We start from the raw sequence: 18,569 nt of genomic DNA on the forward strand, positions 1-18,569 counted from the left end.
TAAAATAACAAATTATTTCATAGAGGCTGGAGCTGCCGGGAGCTCTTGGGCTGTGGTGCTGCACTGGGGCAGGCACAGAGCCCCGGGCCCCCTCCCTGGTGCTGTCACAAGCCACATCCCAGGGTCCCCAAAATGAGCCCATGTGGAGCTCACAGCTCACCCCAGCATGGGCAAAGGGGGCACCAGGGATGGAGAACGAGCAAAAGGAGCAGCAGGGCAGTGTGTGGCACGTCCCCATGGCTGTCTGTCCCTGGTGATGCCCATCCCTCCATGGGGACACAGCCCAGGGACCCTCAGCTCTCCAGAGGGGACAAATTCCACGCAGCTCCGTGCTGCAGCAGCAGCCCCAGCCCCCCAGGATGGCACCTGCATCCTGTGGCAGTGCCACCTCCCAGCCCTCGGCTTCCTCTGGGAAAGGGATGCTGAGCTGTGCCCCAGCTTCCTCTCCGGGGCAAGGCCATGGGAACCAGCCCTGGTGCCCGCTCCCTGCCCTGCCCTGGCACTGCTCACACCCTCCTGGCCCTGCACAGGGATCCCAGGCTGCCTCAGGATGCAGCAGCACCAAGCAGAGCCCCAGACCCCCTCCCCAGGGCGACCTGCTGACAGCTCCAGCAACAGAGCAGCTGATAAAGCCACAGTGCCCTTCCCTGTACCCTGTGCCCTTCCCTGCCCATGCCCACAGTGACCCCAGTGCCAGGCTGGTGCTGGGGGTGGATGGGGACTGAAGGAACACAGCTGGAAGTGCCAGGAGCCTGGAGCCCACCAAGACCTGGCCATTCTCTGACCTCCTCACAGAATGACCCCCATAAAATGAAGCAGCAGCTGTTTGGTGGATAATAAAATGGTTTGGGTTTTTTTTTTTTCTCTCTGTTTTACAACTGTTTTACTGCCTGGATGTTTCAGCAGCTCAGCTGAACTTCCTCTGTGTGCTCCTGCAGCTCCCAGACAGGCTGCAGGACCCTGATCCCATGGGATGGGTGCCCAGCACCCATGGGAGCACCCAGCCCAGCCACCAGGGCAGGAATGGCACAGGGAGGGGGACACCTCCAGCGTCTTCCAGCAACTTCTTCCAGCGAACCTTAATTTACTTCTTATACTCTTCAGGTGGGACTAGCATAGCAACATTATATCTCTTCTTTTTGGTTTTTTGGTTTTTTTGTTTGGTTTGGTTTGGTTTTTTGGTTTTTTGGGTTGGTTTTTTTTTTTGGTTTTTCGTTTTTGCTGGGAGGGTGACAGCAGCTGGGCGAGGCTGCTCCTGACAGCTCCTTTCTGGGTGCTGTGGGCTCAGCCCAGCCCTGCCCTGGACCCAGGGGCTCCATCCATCCCCCAGCTCTGCAGGCAGATTTACTAGCTCCTAGCCAGGGGTGTTTATGGTGGGCTGGAATGCGCGTCCCCAGCGCGTGATGAATTTACAGCGTGCCAACGGGTGGATTTATTCCAAGCCCACTGTCAGTGAATTAATCACAGCAGCCACGGCAAGGCTGGAGGTGCAGGTGGGGAGGGATGCCCATGCAGGGGGGGTGATGGGGGCACATGGGGGCATCACAGGGACGGTCCTGACTGGTTTTGTTGAGCTGTGATGAGCTCTGGGGATGCTGCATCCCCTCCAGCAGCTTCCAGGGCTGCCCTGGGCAGAGATTTAAACTTCAGCTCCCAGTTCCACGTGCCATTTCCAAACACAGGGCCAGGGGCCGCCAGCTACCACCTGGGCTGGTGCTCTGCAGACAAGGCAGCCCTGGAAACCGTAGGTGAGTGCAGTTTTTCCATGCATATGTATATAGAAGCAGAGCCAGCTGCCAAAGTAAATACAACCCTTCCCTTTCCAAAAATGTCCTCCAGGAATTGTAAAGGATCCTGGAGCAAGAATTCCGTCTCAGATCCTTTTTTTTTTTTTTTGCTTTCTATTGGGGGAAATGTGTAAACTCGCTCGGGTTCAGCCCCAGCAAAGGCAACGTGAGAGTGTTTTTTTACGGCGTGCACCAAAGGTGCTGGGAGCCGGAGCCACCGTGTGTACCCCGGGCAGGGCTCACGCAGGAAAACAATCCCAGTAAAGAGCTTTACAGCCACCGAGGAATGTGGAACCTCCACCAGCCCCTGCAAGGCTAATTGCTTTGGGATTTGCTCTTTGGGGGGGGTTGAGTCTCCATGGTTGCTGCCTCAAAGGGCCCCAGCTGCCCTTGCGGTTCATTAGGATGCTGAGCGGGGAACTGGAGATGCTTTTAGGAGGCTGCAGCGGTTGTGGGGTAAGGGAAGGAGCCCTGCGGTTCCCAGCTGCAGCCCTGCCTTCTCCCCTTACAGCCGGGGACCCTTCCTGCCCCGCCGGGGCTGGGGTGGCAGCCGGAGGTGGCACTGATGTCCCCGGAGCTGCTGAGCCGGGCGCTGTCCCTGTCCCCAGCGGGACAACTGCCTTCAATCTGACCCATCCCGGGCTGATTCCTTGGAAAGACACACACAGGGATGTTTTCTGAGGCTGATGCATCCTCGTGTGTCCCCAGTGAGGGCTGCAGTGGCTGATGGTGGCGCGGTGCTGCCACCGCAGCCCTGTCCCTCCAGGCCCCGTCTGCTCGCGTGTTTTCTTAACTGATCTTTTCTTGCTCGTTTAAGTGACTTTGGAAAATGGGATTTTGGCTCTTAAATCGTTCAGGGGCTTTTGAAAATTTGACTCTAAATACTTTCCGAAGTGCATTTGTATGAAGTAATTCTCTCCAACCTCCCACAGTGGTAGTCAGATTGCATTTAATCCATCACTGAATGTTCCCGAAGGCTGGGATCTGGCACCACGCTCCACACGGAGCCGTGGCTCACCCTGCACTCTGCTGACACTGCCACTCCCTGCCTGGTGTCCTCCTGGCCGGGCCACCTCTCACCTGCACACCACAGCTGGCACAGCAGGGTGATGTCCCCAACCCTTTGTGTGCCCTTGTCGCCCCGTGCCAGCACCCTGAGCGGGCACAGCAGCGCTGCCAGCCCAGCTCCTGACCCCCTCCCACCTCCCCATGGCACATTTTCCCACTGGAGCACCAAGGGCTGGCTTTCTGAGCACAATTATCCATCCTTGTGGAAACATGGAAACGATATTCCGGCGCACGGGGCTGATTCGATTATGCCCGTGACCCACCGAAATTAAGTTAAGGCATTTTGCAGCCCCAGATTGAATTATGTCTCCTGCCTCTCTCTTGTTCCTCCTGTGCAGAGCAGCTGCAAGGCTGGGACGGGGATTTTGGGGAGCACCCTGAGGTGCAGCAGTGCCCAGGGGAGCTCTCAGTGTGGCTCAGTGTGGCCCTGGGGACACCGTGGAGCCCTGGGGACACCGTGGAGCCCTGGCACAGCAGTGGCTGCAGAGCTGCCAGGAGATACAGGCAGCAGAGCCCCTAAATCCCACCCTAAGCCTGGCTTCCCTCTCCTGCTGGGGAGGAGAGCCATCAGCAGTGCTGAGAGGCATCAGTTGTTTAGCTCAAATAAATAAATAAATCAATTTGAAGTTGGATGAGCTACTCAGAGTTGTGGCACTGGGTGAGTTGTTCTCTTTCCTTGCTCAGCTTGGGATTGCTGCATCCTCTGTGAGCTCACACCTGGATATCTTTTGGGCTGGAATAGAGTTAATTTCATAGAATTTTTCCCAACAGCTGGTACAGAGCTGGGTTTTACCTTTAGTGTAAGAATATTGAGGGTCAGGTGTTGCTTGGTAATATTTATTCAAGTCCTACACATTTTTCAGTTCCTTGTTCTCTAGCAGTCAGCAGGTGCACCAGCACCCAAACCAGAGCATCAGGGGGCTGCCGTCAGAAGCAGCTGTGACTCCACAAGCTATAAAAGAAAAGAAAGAACTCAATGAGGGCTTAGAAGACCCCAGAACAAAAATGACCATTGCTGGGCAGCAGGGAGAAGGCTGTGCATGGCCAGGAGCAGCCAGAGTGGCACAGCCCAGCCCAGGTGGCATGGCCAGGGTGCCAGGCGTGCAGCCCAGGCTCCATCCTGGGGAGGAAGGAGCCAGCACAGGAGCGATGACAGGCAGCAGGGGCCGGCCCCGAGCGAGGCTGCACCCCATGGTTTGATCTGTGGGACAGAGGAATGTCTGTGCTGGCAAACGAGCCTCCGAGCAGAGGAAATGCTTTGCCAGCGAGAGCTCTGGTTAAACAAGGCTGGTTCGTTTCTGCGGGAGCTGCCGTGCCAGCGGAGGCCCCTGAATGCTCTGCCCTGCGCCCGGTGCTGCAGGTGGCACAAGGCCGTGGGCAGGAGAGCCAGAGCGCTGTGGTTGAGGCGCTGAGGTGGTGGCAGAGCAGCTGCTGCCAGCAGCCATCCCCGAGCAGTCACCGAGTGCTCAGCCGGGCTCAGCCCTGCCCTTGGGGCTGCCCTGAGCTGCTCACCCTGCCCTGGGGGCTCTGGTAGAGGATGGACCCCCAGCCCTGCCCGCTCAGGGCACCGAGGGGACCCCAGCCCCACGCAGGGCACAGCGCATCAGCATTCCTGGGAGCAGGGTCCGGCCCCACGGCGGCTGCTCTCCGGGGGAAGCCATTGAGGGGGGATTAGCTGTCTGATGCCCCCCTTGCTCAGGCGCTTAATACAGAAAACAAACACCCTTGTGCACCCAGCGGCCTCCATCCCGACGGGCTTTCTCCGTGCCCGTTGCCTGAGCAACCCTAATCTGCCTCGCGGGGCACACCGGGGCCCTGCACCCCGCACCCGGGGCTGCGGCAGCGCCGGCCGTGTCCCGGTGATGTCCCCGCTGTGTCCCCGCTGTGTCTTGGCCATGTCCCGGCTGTGCCTGGCACGCGGCTGCCAGCGGGATGCCCACGGCTCCTCCGCCCCGGGCATGGGCAGCACGCGGTGCCCGGGGCAGGCAGGTGCCAGCATCCCCTTCTCCTGGGGCTGGGGCACCTCTGTGCTGGTGCGTGCGATTTCAAACTGTGCCAAGACACGAGGCCGCAGGACACGGCTGCACTGGCACTGTTGTGCCCAGAGCAAGGGGATTTTCAGGGTGGTAGAGTTACCCCACCACAGAAGCGGGGATCATGTCCTGCTGAGGCCCTGTGCCCACAAAGGACATTGGGTGAGCATGGGGGCGACGCTGCTCCAGCCCTGGGCTGCCAAGAAGGGGAAAGAAGGTTGGAGGCCATTCACCCCATCCCAGGGTGGGCTCTGCACACGGAGGGGGCCCTTTTCCCACCCTGTGGCTGCTCCTGCTGGCATCAGCACCCCGGGGCACGGGGCATCCCTGCGCGGGGGAAGGCGGGCGGGTCTGGGGGCCGTGCCCGGGCCCCCTGTCCCGGGTGGGGTGGCGAGGAGGGGCCGGGGGGGCGGGGGCAGAGGGGCCGCGCTCTCGGGGTGCGGTGCGCGCAGTCTCCCTCCCTCCTGCCCGAGGAACGAGCTGGGACCGCCGAGGGGAGAGAGGAAAAAAGAGGGAAAAGAGAGAAATCGCAGCGCCCGCTCCCCGCACCCCGCGCACCTTTGGTCCCGCTCCGCATCCCCCGCAGCCCTGATCCCGCTCCGCATCCCTCTCTCGGCATCCCCCCGTCCCGCTCGGCATCCCCCGCGCCCCCGGCCCCGCTCCGCATCCCCCGCACCTCCCGCGCCCCCGGCCCCGCTCCGCCCTCCCGCCCGCCCCGCTCCGCCCCGCGGGGTGCCCGGCCCGGCCCGGCCCGGCCCGCCGCTCCCGCCCGCGGCCGCCCGTGCCCGCCGCTCCGCTCCGCTCCGCTCCGCCGCGCCGACGGCAGCCGAGGTAAGGTCCGCGCCGCTCCGCCGGGACGGGTCAGGGCTCCCGGTGCCGCTCCCGGTGCCGCTCCCGGTGCCGCTCCCGGTGCCGCTCGCCTGCGCATCCCGCGGGTTGCGCCGGGCTCGGGCAGGAGTTGATCCCGTGGATTTCCCAGTCACGAGTCCCGCTGTTCTGGTGCCTTTTCCCCGAGGAACACTCCAGCCATCCCTTTTCGGGCAGGTCTGAGCCCGCTTTCCTCTACTTCACCTTTTCTCATCGTTTCTCCCTCCTCTGACCCATCCCGTTCCCGGTGAATCCTCCCCAGAGCCTTTGCCGTCTCCCAGTGCCCAGCCCCTTCTTTCTCCTGTTGGGAAATGTTTGTGAGAACAAAAGTGTTTCGGGGAAAGTGCCGCGGCCTTTGGGACAGCCGCTGCTGGCACTCCCTGCTCCAGCCCTGCCTGGAGTCCCGTCCCCTCCCGCAGCTCCAACATCTGCACCGGGTACCGGCACCATTCCCGGGTACTGCGTTCCACAAAAACCTTGGGAAACACCAGGTGCTTATTTTTTTTTAAGAGTGTTGCTGTTAATTGGCTCCCGAGCTACCAGGTTCTCCGGCTTTGAACATTCCCAATAAGCCAGGAAAGATCCCCCCTGTACGGTAGCCCCAGGCCAGGCAATAACCTACCGGAGATATTTCTCATCTATGGGCAGCTTTGCTATAAGGAACATGTTTAATAAATCATAAGGCCGGTGAATTCCTGGGATTTTTATTGCTTCTGTAAAAATGCAGTTTTGATCCGTCTGCGAGGGATATTGGGAAACAAAGCGGCTCCTTTCAGAGCCGGATCCTACGAATTTAGGACACAGACCTGGCAGCAGGGCTGGTGGCTGGGAGCCCCCTGGGCAGGGGCAGTGCTGTGGTGGGGCTGTCCTGTCCCTGCTCTTTTAGGAACCAATATAACCCAGGTGCCTGAACCCCATCTTGGCTTTCCTCGCTCCTCTGGGGCTCTGGACACAACCGCGTGTGTGGAGCCGAGGCAGCGATGCCAGGGGAAACATCACAGCTGGAAACGCTGCAGGGCTGCACCAGGCTTCCAGTTACATTTTTCCTCCTCGCCCTGTTGCCCGAAGGGAAAAGAAGCAGCAAAACCCAAAAGTGCTAAAAAATGGGAGAGGTTCTTGCAGGAAGACTCGCCTGGTTTCCGTCAGCCCAACTGACCCCATCTCCCAGCAGCGGGGCCGTGGATTGTCCCAGCTCCCACATTGGGCAGAGGAATGGCAATAAAGCAATTTTCTTTGCCTGTTCCAATCTGAAAACTGGGGTTTAGAAGCAGGAGCGGAGCCAAAACGCAAACAGCACACAGAGATGTGAATCCAGCAGCTGTCAGGGGCTCACTGGGAATTCGGAAACCACGAGTGCTGCGGCCAGGGCAGTTGGTTGTGGGTTGGAATAGGTGGTGGAGGCTCTGCCCCGCTGCACTGGGCCAAACTGAGAGGCCAGGCTGCCCTTGTCCGAGGAGGCAGCAGTTTGGTGATCGGGATTTGTCCCGTCTCCTGCCATGCCTTTGTTTTAGGCTGTGCAGAGCCCGGCCACAGAGGCGGGGAGGGAGCATTTCTTTGTACAGGGAAGCATTTAAATTCTTTGCAGTGATTCATATATTCCATTCATATGAAACACAGTCCTGCTGAGTGTGAATGGGGACTGAGGGGGGATTTTTTGAAGGCAATAAGCCCTAGAAGTGTCAAAAGTTATTCACACCTTGGTGAAATCAAGGATATTTCTGTCCGTGGCTCTTGGCAGGGGCTCAGCACAGCTCGCCTTGCGTTGGGTTTTTGGTTTCCCACTTGGATACGGAGCAGGGGGAGCACAGGGGCAGTGCTCCCATTCCCTGTGCCCAGTGCTGGAAGATTCCTGGTGCCAGAGGGGCCTGGCATGGGCTGTGCCCAGGGGTTGTGGTTTGGATTCTCTGGGGTCACAAATGCCCAGAAAGCCCCAGGGCTGGTGAGCAGCCACCTCTTGGTGAGCCCATGGCTGGGCGAGGTTCTGCACCTCCACTGATGGTCACCAAGGCTGTAGCCATCGCTACAGACCAGCTGTGCCCATCGGGGCAGAGCCTGCCTTGCTTGCCCTCAGCACAGGGCACAGGAGCAGCCCAGAGAGAAGCCTTTTTGGGGGGTGCTGGGACCATGGTGAGGGTCTCCTGGGGTCAGGCATGACCCTGGGGTCACTGAGCTGCTCTGGGGCCCTGCCAAGTCCCTGTTGAGAAGCATTAGTTTGGGGGGAATCAAGTGGAGGGCAAAGATGTAGGGGCATCACCCCAATGCCACAAGGTGCCGCAGGTGTGGGGGCAGCACCTGTGGGGAGCTCCTGCCTCTGCTGGCTGCTCCAGGATGCTTTGAACCACTGTAAATCCTCCCCGAAGGAACTGCAAGACAGTTTTATGGCTGCTGGGGAGGCAGATTAGCAGGGTGCTGCTTTCAGAGCTGATCCATCACGGGACGCTGTGCGGTGCATCCAAGGCTGCGGTGCAGCCTCTGCTGGGGAGGTGGAGGTGAAACCGCCCGGTTTTAATGCTCTGTCTGCTCCTGGGTCTGTGATGTGAGGGGCAAAACCTCCTCCACAGGCCCTGCATGCCATGGCCAGGCTCCTCACACTGCTGCAATATCAAGGGGATTTGGGCAGTGGCACCTGCAAAAGGCATTAACCCGGTGGGGAGGGCGTGGGGCCGGTCCCGTCTGTCCGTCTGTCCCCACACACCCCTCTGTCATTGTCTCCTATTTCATCTTGTCCACAGCCCAGGAAGGAACAGAGTTTCCATTCCTCTGCGCTGAAGAAAATATCTGTGACAATAAAATCTCACAGTTGAGAAGAGGGAGGGATAAAAAGACACCAAATCGCATTTGTCTTCCCTCAGTTTCTCAATCCCACGTTTTTCCCTCTGGGAGAGGGTGCAAGCCCACTGTGGGGCACTTGCTGGACTCTGAGCATCCCCAGCCCCCCATGCACTTTAGTCACAGCTAATTAGAGAGGGCAATTCTCTGATTTAACAAAGATGGGGTGGCATTGACACATGCCCATTCCCTCTTTTGCACTCAGGGGGTTCCCTGTGCAAAAGACCCACTGGCGACATTTGGGGAGCAGGGCAGGGTGCTGCTGGAACCTGGCTGTGTCCTGCAGCAATCCAGTGGGATTGGGACCCTCAGGGGGGCTGTGAGGCAGGGGTGACACCCCACACCACGTCCCCCCAGCTCTCCCCTCCTGCTCAGGGCTCAGCTGCTTCCCTGCGTTGGCGACTTGGACGCCGGCACAGACATAATAAACCGCTTTTCCTTTTCCCCCTGTCACCGGAGCCGCTCCTGAGTCACATCCCTGGCTGCCTGGCTCTTCCCCAGGGCTGTCTGCTCTGGCTGCATAACCCTGCACATCAAAGCAATGGGATCCATCCCGGCCGGGAAGGGCTGCGGGGATGGCAGCGCTCAGGGAAACATCTGCAGGGGCCGGGGGGGCAGCGCTGGCCTGCTGCTGGGCTGGGATTGTGATGCTCTGCTCCCCAACAGCCTGGCTCAGCCCTGGGCATTGCTGGGCTGCCCCAGAGAGCTGCAGGAGCTGGGCTCTTCAGCAAAGCCACATCCTGCCCTGTTCTTGCAGGAGCACCCCAGGAGCAGGGACCCCACAGTTCCTGATGGCTGCTGCATCCCTGCAGCGCTCCCGAGCTTGGCTGGGGGCTGCAGGTGGGAGATGGCTCCCAAAAAGGACCAAAGGTGGCAGTGTGAGGGCGTCTGCTGTCCCCTCAGCCCAGTGCTCCCATGGCCTCTGGCCCCAGTGTCAGCCAAGTTCACAGAGTGAAGCTCCAGCTCACAGGTGGCAGCAGCAGCCAAAATCTGCAGAGCAGCCAGGTCTGGTCTCTGTGACCTTCCCTGGGGCCGAGCCCGTCCTGCTGGCCCATCTGGAGATGTTTGTCCTCAGAGGCTCTTCCAGGCTCCTCCATCCAGGACAGGGCTTGGCAGGGAGCAGTCAGGGAGGAGGAGAAGGACTTCAGTGTCCACCTGCTGTGGATGCAGTGGCCGATGCAATGCCTTGCCCAGCTTGGTTGTTTTGCACCAAAAACCCGAGTCCTTATTTCTTTCAGCATCCCCAGCCCAAGTTCTGCCCTCTCCAGGCAGGATGTGGCCCCAGGAACTGCCCCAAAGAGGAAGATTTCTGCAGACCTGCTGCACGCTGGAGCAGCCTGGCAATGCTGGACCCCTGGGACCCTGCAGTGCTCCTGTGCCTGCCCCACAGAGCTCTGGCTGTCGCTGAGAGCCTCTTTATTGTTCTGGTGGAGGGTTTTGTTTCACTGCTGCCTTCCAAGTTCCCAGGGATCTAAATTCTAAAGCAGGGTCTTGTAAAGAGCCCTGTCCAGATGGGCGAGATGATATTGCCATATCAGATGAGAACTATCCCTGGCTTTATCCACAGACAATGCAGCAGTGGGAGCAAACAAGGATAGAGCCTTTCTTCCGAGGCACATTAGCCAAATAAGAGCCTTCACTTTGTTTTGTGCCGAAACCTAAGGCCCCGAGGCCAGACCACCTCAGGGAGCTGCCCCATCCCTGCAGCCACGGGAGGATTTGCACTTTTCCCCGTTTCCCTGGCAGGGCAGGGCAGCAGGGCAGGTCCTGCCCATCTCATTGCTGTCCTGGCAGGGTGGTGTCCGTGCCCCCAGGGCTGGGAAGGTCTCAGGGACTGGGCAGCAATCAGGCCTCTCCTGTCCTTGGATGCCACAGGAGGTGGAAGATGCTTTGGTTGTGCCCCATCGTTTGTGGGAACCCTCTCAGAACGGTCGGGGCATCTGAGGCTGCTCCATGCACTCACTTGTGGTGATGCACAAACCCTGTGGCCAATTCACCTGCTTTCAGATTTCATTACAAGGCCCAGAATTCAGCCCAGGTTTGTTTTAAGAAGTTACCAGAGGCTGAGAGAGCCTGGGACTGATTTATGGCTTCCCATCAAAATCATGTGGTTTCACCACGAAACTTGGAAGCTCGGGCTGCATTTTTCCTTTGGAGATTTTGGCTCCGCTCCAGGGCTGGGAGTGTGAATCCAGGGTGTGCATCAGGGCTGGAGCATTCGGGTGCTGTGACTGAAATGGAGGAGATATGGATCACCAAGGAGAATATTTAATGTCAGGACAACACAGCCATGTTCTCAGGGAAGCACTGATAAGGCAGTGGGAGGCTTGGCACGGCGCAGAGCTGCAGCAGGTCCTTTGCTCTCACTGTAGCTTTCATTTCAACACTCAGCACTTATCACCCTCACATCCTGCTCCGTGTCAGCAGCCAGAGCAGCATCTCCTGAGCTGCTGTGCCCAGCCAGGCTGGGAAGTTCCACTGCCCTCCCTGCAGCCCTGCTCTGGGCTCGCAGGGTGAGCTGCCAGTGCCCACCGGGGTTAAATATGTGGGCTTTTGCCAGAGAAGCATATTTCCACCCTGAAACATGCATTGTCAATGACTGCAGAAAGGTATTTCTCACTGCTGCCTGTACTGCGAGCCAGCGGACAAGAACAAGACGACTTTTATTGCTATTTCTTCATATTTCCTGATATTGCCAGTCTGGCACTCACAACCCACAGGCAGATCCTGACCTGGGCCTGGGTTTGGATTACAGTGGCGATACCTTTGTCTTTGCTCTGCCTTTAATTTCAGATTCTTTGGGCCCTGTAGGGACTGAGCTGATAACCCTGGAGGGCAGAGCCCACAGCCCCAGGGTGGGCAGCTTGGGTCAAGGGCAGACCCCAAAGCAGGCACACAGATTCATTAAGGTTGGAAAAGCCCTTCAAGATCATCAAGCCCACCCTTCAACCAAACACCCCATGCCCACTAAGCCGTGCTGTGAAGTGCCACATCTGTTTTTTGAACACTTCCAGGGATTCTGACTCCATCACATCCCTGGGGAGCCTCTTCCACAGCTGGACCCCGGCCAACCCCCTGCCCCTCACAGCAGCTCAAGCACCCCAAAGCCCAGTGATTGCCAAGGGCCCACAGACCCCTGAGGGTCCCATAGTGGGGGTCTCAGCCTCTGGCTCACGGCAGTGCAGGAACAGAGGAAAAGAGCTTTGTGTTACATAAATAACAAGGTCAGAGCCTGCGAGCTGCTCCTGCTGCGCGCGTCCTGCCGAGCATCCCCGGCGCGGGGGCCAGCGGGACGGCGGAGCCGCTCCAGGGCTTGGGTGCCTTTATGGTTTCAATTTAATGGCTTTTTAAAGTCGAGATGAAAGGGAGAGGCGGGCAGGGCCACAGCAGTTCCCCTGTCTGTATCCGAAGGAAGCTGGTGGGGCCGTGCCGAGCACCGGTGGCTCCGTGCCCGCTTCCCGATCCTCCCTCGCTCCTTCCCACCGCCGGCACAGACACGTCCTCACCACGAACACACTCTGTCCCTGCCAGCTCTGTGCTGTGCTGGCAAGTGCCAGCTCATGTGGCAGCGTGACCTGACCCCTCAAGGCCTGGTTTGGGACACTCAGGTGTCCAGCACTGCCCCGAAGGCCTGGCACAGTTGGTGCTGATGGTTTGTTCCATCACACCTCCCATAGCCACTCATTAAAGACCACACGTGATGTGGTCATTGCCAAGCATCAGCTACGGGCCAGGACAAGACCCCAGCGCTCCTCCAGCAGCCATAAATTGAGCTGTACGAGGAGTCTGTAATTATTTTATGCCAAGCCTGGTATTTTCCTCCCCCCAGGGAAGCACTAGAGCGAACAAGAGCAGGCCTGTGCCAAACCATGCCCGGGCAGTGCTTTTATGAAATCTTGGGTTCGTCAGAATTAATTTCATTTAAGACATTCTTCTCGTTTTTCATAAAGCACAGCAAATCCGCGGTACTTAGGGCAGGAATGCAGCCAGAGCGCTGCCGGGCAGGCGGGAATTACCCGCGGCAGATGGGCCGTGACGGCGGCGGGGTCGCCCACGGCATCCTGGGGGCATCCAGCTGGGAAGGGATGCTGGAGTGACCGTCTGGGAGCAGCCAGGCACGGAGCTGCAGCAGTGCCATCCGTCCTGAGCTCCCAGGGGTGTGGGAGCCCAGGTGGTTTGTCCCCAAAGCTCTGTCGAGGCTGTGGTTGTGGCCGTTCCCATCCCACTGCTGTCCCTGCATCACTGACCATCTGCTTGAGTCCCCTGGCTGGTAGCAGTTGGCTGGAACCTGGTCCAAAACCTGAGCAAAACTGATCATTGTCAATAATTCAGGTGATTTTGGGGGCTGGGGATACCTGACTGCAGTTGGAGGCTGAAGCAGTGTGGGGACAAGGGTTGGGAGCTGGTGCTCCTGCCCTGCATGAGAAGGTGTGAAGACCAGAGCCATGGGAGGAACAAACCTCTGTGCATTACTGCTGGGACATGGCAGGGGCACTTCCCAAAGGCAGCACCATCCTGTCCTGAGCTCCCAGGGGTGTGGGAGCCCAGGTGGTTTGTCCCCAAAGCTCTGTGGAGGCTGTGGTTGTGGCCATTCCCATCCCACTGCTGTCCCTGCATCACTGACCATCTGCTTGAGTCCCCTGGCTGGAGGCAGCTGGCCCAGGGGTGGAACCTGGTCCTAAATCTGACCAAACTGCTCAGATTGTCAATAATTCAAGTGATTTTTGGGGCTGGGGGCAGAAGCAGTGTGTGGACAAGGATTGGAAGCTGGTGCTCCTGCCTTGCATGAGAAGGTGTGAAGATCAGAGCCATGGGAGGAACAAACCTCCCTCCACTACTGCTGGGACATGGTAGGGACACTTCCCAAAGGCAGGACCTCTGCAGGGCTGCTGCTGGAGGGCTCTTGGCTTGGGAGGCAGGTTAGTCCCTGGGCTCCAACCCCAGCAGGAGAAATAGCTCAAAAATCCCATAATTGTGGAGACCTGACCCACTGGGAAGGGGTGTAACTCCCCTCCCTTCAACCTTCCCCCTCCTGCAGCCCCCCAGTTCAGGACCCAGGCGAGCACCTCAGCTGCTGTGTCCTCTGAGGATGCAAACAGGAGCTCGTCACCTTGGGTGACCCGGGGGCAATGAGAGGAGGCACAGGACATCCCTGTGGGAGCTGGAGACCAGAAGGGGCCAGTGGGGCCCTGCAGCTGGTCCTGCTGCAGGCTGGGATCATCCCTGCCATGCTGGGAACCTTGTTTGCTCCAAACTTCCACCTCTGCCAGGTCAGTGGGCTCCAGCCTGCCAGGAAGCTGGCAGGGTGAGAAGGGGGGTTAGAAGGTTTGGCAGGTGTTGAACCTCATCTTTCATCCTGCTGCAGGAAATCCATGGCTTCATCTTCCCTGTTCCTGCAGGAGCCCTGCCCTCTCCCTCCAGAGAGAGAGGGTGACTGGGATGGACTGGGAGCTGGAGCAGCACTGGGCTCTGCACCATGGCCAGAGCCCTGCGAGCTCAGTTTTGGCTGGACGGCACTCCAGAGGAGTGGGCAGCAGCTCCAGCACTGCCTGGCACAGCCAGGTGCCCAGCTGGTGGCGTTTGCCAGCTGCAGGGTCGGGTTGATCCCCAGTTTGTGTGGAGCGTGAGAGCCCAGGGCTGGGTGTGCTGTTTATTTTGGTTAAATTGAGTTTTCTCTGGGAGATTGGGGGGCGCTGGGGGCCTCCAGACAAGGGGCTTTTGTGAGCTGAGCTGCAAGCCGATCCCCTTTTGTGGTTTTGCTTTTTTGGATGATACAATTTGTTATTCCAAGAACTACCCAGCAAATGGACCCCATTAGCCGAGTCCCCAGAGCAGCTGGAGCTGGAGCTGGCGCTCGCAGTGCCTTTGTCTGCATCCACCTTGGGCCCACTGGGAGCACTGGGGCACTGCTTTGCCCCTGGATGGTGCCTGGGGGACAGGAGGGGGCAGGAGCTGCTGTCTGTCCTTGCTGGCTGTGCTGACAGAGCATCTTATGGGATTAGCCTGGGCTGGGACCAGCAGGGAGCACTGGGTTTGCTGAATTCCCTGGCACACAGTGACAAAAACCCAGTTGTTGCCACGCTGCTGGGGGCTGGAGCCAGTGCTGGGGCAATCCATCCAGGGATGGATTGCAGCCCTTTTGGGCTGGATCTCACCCTGACGCTCGTGTGAATTCACATCCCTCTCTGCCTTTGGGCACCAGCAGCATCCCCTGCGCCGGGGGCAGCATTTGGGCATCCCCAAAGCGTCCCTGCTCAGCCAGCACACCAAGGGCAGCTGTGTGGATGCCGTGGCAGCCCGTGCTGCTGGAGCCCGGCCCCGGGGCCCTTTTGCCGGGGCTCGGCCACCTCCGGCCACCAGCAGCATCCGGAGCATCCCTGGCCCGCCCGGCGCTGCCTCCCGCGGGGATGCTGCTGGCTCTGTTTGTCTTGGCTCCGACGCGCTTTTTCCTGCATGTGAGAGGCTGGGGCTGCGCAGGAGCCAGCGGGTTCATAAATAAAAGCGTCGGACACCTCTGTGGGTGGTGCTGAAAGCTCCTGAATTAGCCCCACCGCCCTGACACAGGGACACACCCGGGGCTCTCCCGGCTTCCCGACCCCGTCCTGGCTGCTCCGGCACAACCATCCCTGTGTCCCGCTGCACCCACCCCTCCTGCAGGGCTGGGACACCCTGCCCTGGCCAGCTGGGATGGATCCCTGCTCCCACCAGCCTCCTAAAGGGACAGACCTGGCTGGGCTCTGTTCCCTCGCTGGCCCCATAGCAAGGAGGAGCAGACACCGCCATGCCTGGAGATGAGTTTGGCACAGAACTGGGTGTGGGAGCATCCCCAGGGCACGCACAGAGGGGTCACTGGCTGCCTCCAAAGCCCCTTGGCCATCTCTGGTCGCTGTAGAACCGGGAGGAGAGCGAACCTCACCCCTTCACCTCCCGCTCCGTGCCGGGCCGGTGCGGGCAGCAGTGCCCGGAGGCTGTGGGACACTGGCCTCGCACGGAATTTCCTTTCCATTGGCTCATCGGGGCCACGCTCCGGCCCTGGCAGAGCCCGGCGGGGGCCGTGGGAAGGGGCAGCCCTGACTTCCTAACAAAGGGAGCCCGGCAGCGGGCAGGAGACAGCGCCGGGAGCCAAGGGAGCAGGGGCAGCACCCGGGCAGGGCTCCCCGAGCCGCCCTCGGCTCTCCGTTCACCGGGCATGGAGGCGGCTGCAGCCCCCGGGGCCTCCATGGGGCGAAGGCCAGCACAGATCGGGGATCCTGGGTGCCCCCTTTGGGGCAAAGGCCAGCACAGATGGGGGGTTCCTGGTGCCAATCCCCGATTGCAGACCCCGGTGCCTCCCTGGAGGCAAAAGCCAGCACAGATCGGGGTTGCTGGGTGCCCCCCTGGGGCAAAGGCCAGCACAGGTGGGGGTTCCTAGATGGGGGTTCCTGGCACCCAGCTCTGAGCACAGCCCCTGGTGCCCCCCTTGGGGCAAAGCCCAGCACAGATGGGGGTTCCTGGCACCCAGCCCCTGGTGCCCCTTTGGGGCAAAGGCCAGCACAGATCGGGGTTCCTGGCACCCAGCCCCGACCGCAGCCCTCCTCCCGCCGCGCCCCCGCCATTCCACCCAGGGCCTGACATTTCAGCGTGCCGAGCCTTCGGAAAGCAGCGTTTTAATGCTCTCGCTGTAAAAGCGGTGGAAAATGTCTGTGGGCTTGTGCAGGGAGCGGCCGCGCCGCTGTGGGTGTGCCGGGCACGGGCTGAGCCCCGGCTGGGATGGGGGATCCGGGGGGATCCGGGGGGATCCGGGGGGATCCTGTGGAGCCCCAGGTCTCGCTGAGACACCCCTGCAGCCACAGCCAGCTCTGCTCATCCCTGGTTTCTGTAGCAAGGCTGAGGCTGGTGCGGTCCCAGGTGGGTTCTGCAGCCACTCGAGGCACAGAGGGAGCTGTCACCTCGCTGTCCCCTGGCATTGCTCCTGCCATCCCTGCCTCCAGAGCTTCTCCTGTGCTCTTCCCACACCAACTCCAGGCTGAAGGCTGAAGGGTTCCTTGGGTATCTTTTCTCTTCTGTTTTTTCGGGGTTTTCAATGACTGTCCTCTAGAAAAATGGGCTGAATATCTCAATTTAATTTTCTCCCCATATTTCATTGCTCAGAAATGCCAGGCCAGTGTGGCAGCAGCGTGGCACCTGCAGCAGATGCTCAGTGCCATGTGCCTGCCACTTCCTAGAAGGCAGCAACATGCCCCAGGTTGGATCTGATCCCTGGATCAGGTCTGACCCCCAGGTTTGGATCTTTTCCCAGCTCTGGGTCTGCAACTAACATGGGGAAAATATTGGCACAACACTTGGGGTCCCTTGGGGTGCAGTAACTGTGCCAGCCCCTCCTGAGCACCTCGGCAGCCTCCTGGCACCTGTGGGTGCCCCGTGCCAAGGCAGGGGGTCCTGGCAGTGCCACCCCTGTGGGCAGTGGGTCCCGAGTGGGGACCGAGGGAGGCTCCCACATGCCACAGCCTGGGGCAGAACTCAGAGTGAGCTGAGTGTTTTTCCAGCTCCAGGCCCAAACAAAAGGTTTTGTAATAAATGTCTCCCTGTCCCTGGGTCCAGGGTCCAGCTTTGCACCCCAGTGCTTCTGAATGGGAGCATTTGAATGGAGCAGATGGGAGCACAGGGGTGCAAAATCAGGGACTGACCCTGAGGGACCAGGCTCCATCCCATTGCCAGTCCCCTGGGACACTGCAGGGACACAGAGACAGCCACTGGCTGTGTGTCCATCCAGGGCCAGCGGCCCTAACAGAAACAAATGAGTCCTGCTAAGAAAATATTCCAGATATTCTGCACTGCTTTCCACCAGTGCTGGAGCTCCAAGGCCCCAGTTTTGCTTGGCAAAGGGTCAATGGTAACAGCGACGCCCAGGGCAGATGCTCTGGAGCTGTGAAGGTCACTGGCTCCTCTGGGCCTTTCTTAGCCAGCTCCCAGCGCTGTCCCAGCTTCTCCTTTCTCCATCCTCCATCCAGAAGTGGTTTTTCCTCTGGGATTATGTGGGACACATGAAATCCACACCATTTCCCTGTGGGCTGGCTGCTCTGCAGGTGCTGGGTGCCCTGGGCAGGGCAGGGCAGAGCTGCCCGATGGTGTCACATTGGGAGGAGAAGAGCAGTGAGAAATGAGCACAATTTGGGGTGTGTGGGTCCAGGTTAGGGGGTGATCTGGAACCTTTTGGAGCAAATTCAACGGGGTGCTTGGTTGAACTGGAAATTGGGAGCCTGGAAAGGAGAGTGTGGCTTTAAAGAGGGTATCAAGAGATATTGAAAGAGGGTTAATGACAAAGATGGTGAACGTGGGGACACTGAGTGGCACCTCATGGTCCCCAGGACACATCACCCAGCTGTCCAGGAGCGGTGCTGTCCTGTGGGACTCTGCTGCCTCTGCACAGGCTCCCGTGGCATGAGGGCTTGGTGTAATCCTCAGGAAAGCAGGGCCACTGGAATTCCCTGTGAGGCTGTCGACTCCAAGACAAAGGAAATGTGGAAACTTTAAAAAAAAAAAAAAAAAATTAAAAAAAAAAAAAGTAGAAATTTCAAATGGAAAAATCAAAGCAGCTGATTCAGCAATGGTGAAACATCTTGTGACGGCGTCAGGCAAATTATTTCCAAACAAAATTCTGGGAAAAAATCAGCTTGATTTTGCACAACCCACAGCTGTCCCAATGGAAAGGCACGTGGGGGTTGTCCATTGGGATGGGGGCATGGAAGCCTGATGGTGCTGCAGGGCCTCAGGAGCACAGCCTGGCAGAGAGGATGGCCCCTAAAATGGGGATTACAGGGCACAGGGGAATTCTGAAATCCAGCCAGGAGCACGGGGCTGTGCCAGACAGGAGCGTGGGATATGGGAGTGTCTTGTCAGAGTTTCCACTGAGCACCTCGGGCTGGCTGGGGTCTCACATCAGCTCAGAGAAATTAAATTAAATTAAATAACATAAATACTGCCTGAAACATGCACTCCATCCCCT

At 59.2% G+C, this 18,569-nt stretch overlaps 1 protein-coding gene across 1 annotated transcript in view; it reads left to right on the forward strand.

The window, feature by feature from the left end:
- The first annotated feature begins 5,695 nt into the window (after positions 1–5,695).
- Positions 5,696–18,569, forward strand: part of COL8A2 (collagen type VIII alpha 2 chain) — a 31,316-nt gene continuing 18,442 nt past the window's right edge. Inside the window, exon 1 of the mRNA XM_058040257.1 lies at positions 5,696–5,719. The gene's annotated coding sequence lies outside the window, so the exon portion shown is untranslated. The remainder of the gene's footprint in view (positions 5,720–18,569) is intronic.

Source organism: Melospiza georgiana, chromosome 24, assembly GCF_028018845.1.
Source record: "Melospiza georgiana isolate bMelGeo1 chromosome 24, bMelGeo1.pri, whole genome shotgun sequence".
Classification (NCBI taxonomy): Eukaryota; Metazoa; Chordata; class Aves; order Passeriformes; family Passerellidae; genus Melospiza; species Melospiza georgiana.